Source organism: Hakea prostrata, chromosome 4 (genome assembly GCF_041222555.1).
Source record: "Hakea prostrata isolate BN-2017 chromosome 4, UWA_Hpros_2, whole genome shotgun sequence".
In the NCBI taxonomy this organism is placed as follows: domain Eukaryota; kingdom Viridiplantae; phylum Streptophyta; class Magnoliopsida; order Proteales; family Proteaceae; genus Hakea; species Hakea prostrata.
In genome coordinates this window covers 36,116,623-36,123,374 of record NC_142603.1, presented here as the reverse complement: position 1 = coordinate 36,123,374, position 6,752 = coordinate 36,116,623, and positions in this window count along the sequence as shown.

The following is a 6,752-nucleotide window of genomic DNA, read 5'->3' as shown; positions in this document are numbered from 1 at the left end:
AGAGAGAGAGAGAGAGAGAGAGAGAGAGAGAGAGAGAAGGCAATGTGAAAGGACGATGATCTCTCTTCAATCTTTGGCTTTGACTCCTAAGAACGAACAAACATAGAGAACGTACGCAGAGAGGTGGGTTCTCATCTTCAACCCTTTCATCGTCTTATTTGCAAGAACGAACGTAGAGAGAGTGGGAATCAGAGAAGGGGAAGGCGATAGTGACAGTGGAGACTCATTTCAGTTCAACCTCGACACTATCTCTCATAATCAGTTCAACCTTGATAGGTATAACATTGGAAGGTCTTCATCTTATCGAATTTTTTGGGTTTTGATCTCCCAATTTGTTGTTCTAATGATTTGGTTGCATATTTTCCCTTTCCAACCTTATTTTGTACAAACCCAGTAGAACTATTGAAGAAAGAACCACACACTGGCAAAACCTGTGATCAGAGAAGAAATTAAAATATCTCATACCATTTTCCTCCCTTTCTCTTTGTCGTTTTTGTTTACTTCCTCATGTTTGCGTGGCAAACTACAAATTGGATTAGATAAATGTCAATAAATTAAAGATAAAACAATAGGAAAGGGGGACTAGCTAAGACAATCTCTGAACCATGATTGGTTGTGATTGGTTGTATGCAATTAATCACTAATCCTGCTTTGCTATGTATATGATTTTCCACATATGTTTCGTCCTTCATTACAGCAAAGAAAAGATAAGATCAGAAAGGAGAGAAGTGAATTATTTCTTCTGATTTGAAATGGGTTATCCTTATTTCAATACTTAGAGCTGTCTAGGTTTATTCTCTGGATGTTCCACTAAGAAAATGTTTATTTTCTGCACAACAAATTAGCTGAATCCAGGTCAATCTGAAGTTTTGAACTGAACCTAATAAAATTGCATGGAAAATATTAAAATATATCTTATAAATAAGCCTAACCAATCAGTGAAGAACCCCCTTTTTTTTGCAGCTTCCAAACAAGATCACGGTGTTCATCTTTGACAAGCTTAGCATTTATTTATTTTATTTTTTATGCATAAACTCTTCTTGTGCATCTCTTTGTTTTTCTTTAAATCATTCTTTTGTTGAAAAATATCCTAAAATTATATTTTTTTAATCAAAATGTCCTTATTTCTGCAACAGTTAAGATTGTACCATATATACCCATTTCAATCCAACACTTTATATTAAAAAAGTGAACTATAGCTGTAGTATAATATTTTTATTTTATATTTAAGGATCTTAAATTTTTAACTTACAAAATTATGCCCTTAGTTGAAACTCGAAGAAAATCTCATTTCCATCTTGCAAGAAAACTCTATTTTTGAGAATACTAAAATCACATTTTCCAAAAAAGTATTGTCTCTGTGTTACCCTTTTGGTTTGTCATGGTTGGATCCAAGTGCTAAGAGTACTCAGGTTGGTGAGAATAACAACATTGAGGTTGGTGAAGACGATTCTTTGTTTCACCACGAGCACCGAAAATTTTAGATTGAAGGTGAGTTGGGAAGAGAAAATGGGAGATGAAGTTGAGACAGGGAGTTAGGAAATGCCCTGATGAGGAATTTGCTTAAATTAGTGATCGAACCCATCACAAAGCAAAGAATGAAGAGGCAAACCAGCAGATTGAACCCAAGTAAAAATCCAACTACTTGAACTGCCATGGATGAAGTAGAATCTTGTAAGCAAGCTTGCAGATATAAAACCTAGAAATAGAGATATGTAGGTGATGGTTAAGAGGACACCATAATGAGTGGTGGATTTGTTCTTGTCAGTGTTGCGTCTTCCTTTGACATCGTTCACTATTAAATTGGAATTGCTGCCGGTTTTGTTTTTGGACTCCACTCTATCTTTGTCCTTTGGTTTTAATTTAGGATTAAATGCTTGATGCCAAAAGAAATGTAACCCATAAAAACTCAACTTAGATCTTTAACCCTAAATCATATTAAAATGAACCAACTTGATTGAATTAGAATTCTGTAATGCTCGTTCTCTTTTCTGGAAATTCAGTTTTTTTGTATTCTACAAATTAGGGTTTTGAGATGAAAATGAAGTTTTCAGAGTTTCAACGAAGGGCATAATTTTGTAAATTTAATATTTTAAGACCCTAAATACAAAATAAAAATATTATAATTACAACTATAATTGACAGTTTTAATATAAACTGTTGGATTGAAGTGGGTATACATGGTACAATCTTGACGGTCATGCAAAATTATAACTTTAGTTTACAATTTTTAATAAACTAATAAAAAGAATATGTCAAAACCACTTAATATGTACATAGAAATATATAAAATATTGAATTAAAAAGATTTGAATATTCATTAATTCATTAAAAATAGTCTAATTTAGTTCACAATGTTGTAAAATTTAGAAAAGAAATTTACCTCAAATTTTCTTCCTATTATATGTTAGTAGCATTTCAATTGCCTCCAATATTTCAAACTTATTATTTGAAAAAAAGATAATTAGACAAACATTACCATAAAAATTGATAATAACTACAAATATTTATGGTTATCAATCTATATGGATTTTGTATGATTATTTATTGTTCTCAATAATGCATGATGTATTTCAGGAAAAAAAATATCATGCATATGTTAATGAACAAAGGAGTTTTAATTCACTATGAAAAAAATGAAATAAATACTCTTAAAGCACCTCATGTGATTCACATTTTTAATCTTCCGTGTTCAGTTAATCAGTTTATTTCATTTTCATTCTAGGTTAATAGAATGCTCTATTGTGAGTACTAACATGAGCCTATTATTTGGATGAGAGAAAAAAGACTACTGACATAGACGCAACTGAAATGACAATATTGTATGTTAATCTCATGACAAGCACCTATTATAGATTTTCCAAAAAAAAAAAGAAGCAAAGATGAGCTCCTGTTATATTTTAGTGACCAATTTCAGCGCCAGAAAACTAACTAAATTGGAATATTGTTGGCATTTTGCCTCTTTTGACATTTTTATGATTATCATTTGGTAGGTTTGTAATAAAGATGTCAAGCAGTATGATTTTAATACAATACAAAAATTGAATTCCTAAAATTAAAACCATATCGTATTGGTTTAGATCTAAATTTACAAAACTGTTATCGTATAGTCATGGTACAATTGCAATATATAAACGATATTAAAAGGTAGGACATATCTGTGATATAAAATGGCATATAAAGCAAGGTTGTCAAGGCGAGAAAGGGTTTCTAAGGCGCTTTTGCAACAAGGCGCCCACAAGGAGACAACTAAACAGTCAAGGCATTCTACTATTAATTTTTAGGTGGTTAAGACATACTAAAACTTACCCAAGAATGCCCTCAATGATCCCTTCCTCTCCCATAGAGGCTTTCACCCGCACTAGCACTAGTATATGGTGATATCCAACTCGAAAGCCCGAACACAAAGAAGCCAAGTAGCTAAAACCAAAGCGTTGGAGCTGACAACTGCGAGACTAGGAGAATAGGAAAGACTTGGTATATAATCCGTGCCTTTGTTCCGTGCGACTCCACTCCTTCGTAAGCCCCTTTAGAGATAGGGGCGAGCCGCCTTGTCTACGAAGTAGAGCGACCTCACTTAATAAAAAGTTCATTAACAAAATTATTATATAACATTGAAGTAAGTTGTAACATCAGTTGAAGAAAAAATCACTCACCGTGGAATTACAGACTTGAAAAGAAAGAAAAAAATAAGGGAAAAAAAACAACCGTTGCCTAAAAAGAAGAGGTTTTTAGAGATGACCACTTCAAATCCTGCTAGTGTAGCAACCTTTAGGTAAGTCACCAAGCTTAAAAACAAGGCATTGTTGGAGAGAAAAGATGATAAGACGACTTACCTTTAATTGGGAAGAAGACCACCGGAGAGTGGCCGGAGATGCCAAAGATGGCCGCTCCAACTCCTACGAGCTTAGCAACCTATAGGTAAGTCACAAAGTCTAAAAAAAAGCATCGACGGAGAGGAAGAAGACTCAGAGATTATAGCTAATTGAAGCCATGGTGAGGATTTCTTTTGTGAGGAGCAGTTCATGCCATCGTGAAGAAAATTCATTTTGCGATTTAGAAGGGTTAGGTTATGTTAATACTTGATCCCATGTAGCACCGGGGAAATTTTCAATGCACTTTCAACCAATAGATTTATCTATATTAGAATCAAGTAGTATGATAAATATCAGCTTTCCATTAGAGTATCATATAATTAAAAAATAAAAAAATAAAAAAAATAGAAAAATAAAAAAAGAAAGAAAGAAAGAAGAAGAAGAAGAAAGAAAGTTGGACACAAGGCATCCAAGGCGCCGGCTTTATTGAGCTCTCATAAAACGAGGATCACCCAACACTCTTGAGCACTATCTGAAAGCCTAAGCGTTACCTAGACGCCTTGACAACTATGATATAAAGGATATAGAAATAGTATAAAAATGGTACAAAATTGATATAAACGAACATAAACAATATAAATTGTTATCGAAATGACACAAATAATATATAATGGTATAAAAGATATGGTTTTACAATACGATCGAACCATCATTGTTCCATACTACAATGAAAACCATACCATATTGTTTTTGAAATGGTTACGATATATGGAAAGCTCGGTTTCAACATATAGTTGACACTAGATTGACACCTTTTATTTGTAATAGCATAAATAGATTGTTTTATGATTCTATGATTGGATCTATAGGTCCATCATTACCAAATTTTAGCCTTCCACTGTAGTTTAAGCATTGAATCTTTGGATAGAGTGGGTGAGTTTACTGTTGCGAATGATTGAAATGTGGATCTATTATTATCCTCCATCCATGTTTTAGAGGCGCACGATTATTGAGATTCTTCTACGTTAAAGGAGAACTGATGGTTAATTTGCACTCTTAAGTTGATCCGGCTCTTTCATAACTAAAGAGGTTGTTTTTCTTTACCTTGTTTCTCAGTCTTCATCCTTCATTTGTGACTCCAAAGATGCTACTATATAGTACAAATTACTTGAGCATTTGGTCTTGATCCTCTCTTATTATTTTTTTTTTAAGCAGGAGATTTTTATATATGGGGGATTACATATGCTGTCAATAAGGTCGAACCTATAACCTCTATAATAAAAGGTATGATTCTTCACTAAATCCCCTTAAATTGAAAGTTGAAGAAGACCCCATAATCATTGATTGTCATACCATACAGAGACTCGTCTCTCCTCCTGGTCTCTGGCACTATTAGGTCTTGTTCAAGATGGCAAAAGATACCTAAGACTGGTCATTACACTTTCTAGAGCTTGTAATCAAAGATTTGGTGTTTCATGCTCCCTCTTGAGCATCATAAATTCTTGTTTTCCTTTGAGAACTGTAACAACCTCTGTATTTCTAACCGGGGATCCGTATTGCAGATCCGAGAACCCGAAGGTCTAGTCGGGTAAATTTGTGGAGTGTCCGAATAGAAGTCTATGATCCATACCCTGAACCCATGGATCTGGATTCTCTTGATGAAGAGCCTGCCTTGCTTGGTAGTTGGACTTCTGTAAGGCAAGTGATGTCTGGAGATGTCCGGAATGATGGTAAGACCCCCCATGTCTTCATTAGGGTTAGGCTGTACTTGGACATCAACCCCCTGAGCAAAGCACCCTTGTGTAGCAATATACTTGGGGGCGGTTGCTAGTGGTGGTTAATTAGACCAAGCGACTGCCCCAAGCGGCCGACTGGTCTGGTTGCGGGGTTTTGCCCTATTTTGCCCCCAGACTTCTATAAATAACAACCCTCGTCTATTTTACAAATATTATATTCGGGATTACTGTTTTTGGAGGTTAGACGGCTGTGGAGACGTGCTGGAAGGTGATCTGAAGTGCTGTCAATGTTCCAGAAGGTTCTACTATCCTTCATAGCTGATCAGGTTGAGGTAAGTGATTCCCTGTTCACTCATACTTCACTTTTAGCTATGATAAAAGTAGATTAATGTTCCTCTTTGGTTGTTCATGATCCTTCTATTGCATTGTCTACCCTTTTGATGATCTTGGTGAGATCAGATCCGAAAACGAAACCCTGCTTTCGTGAAAAGGGCTGATCTAATCAAGGGAAGGTTTCTGGATAACCAAATTGATGTCATTGGTTAGGTTTAGTATCACCCTTGGTTATGGGAGTGGTAGATTTGAAATTCGGACTATGATCATTCAAAATTCTGATTGAAACGGATGATCAGAAGCCTGAGTTTCGGTTTGAAACTCTCTGTTTTTGGGGCAGTCACTAGTGGCGGTCGCTCAGCCTAAGCGACCGGCTGGTTTCCAATGACCAAATGACTTTTGGATTTTGACTGATTTGATTCATTCGACTTATACCTTATTGTAACCCTATATTTAGGTGTTCTCTATTTCAAATAAAAGTCTTATAATTGTTTCTGGTTTGCAATTCAGAGGAATTCTACTTATTTATAGGTAAGGACATACAATCATATCTTTATGAAATGACTTGAACATGCTAGTCCAGTGTCTGTTATTAATGATGTCACATTCACCCAGCCGGTACCCCATTTAGAATACCCGGGATGTGATCCACAGTCCAAGGATCAATGATCTGAGGTCCATGCCTCCCACATACATGGAACATAATCATGAACAGTAATAATCAATGGTAAAAACAATTAATACTAAGTATCATGAATAAGATAAGATTAAATAAATCAGAGTGCGGAAGACAATAATAGTAAAGTATAAACATAATCATAAAGGTGAGAGAAGGTATGATAACCACTCTCTCAGAGCAGCGGAAAAG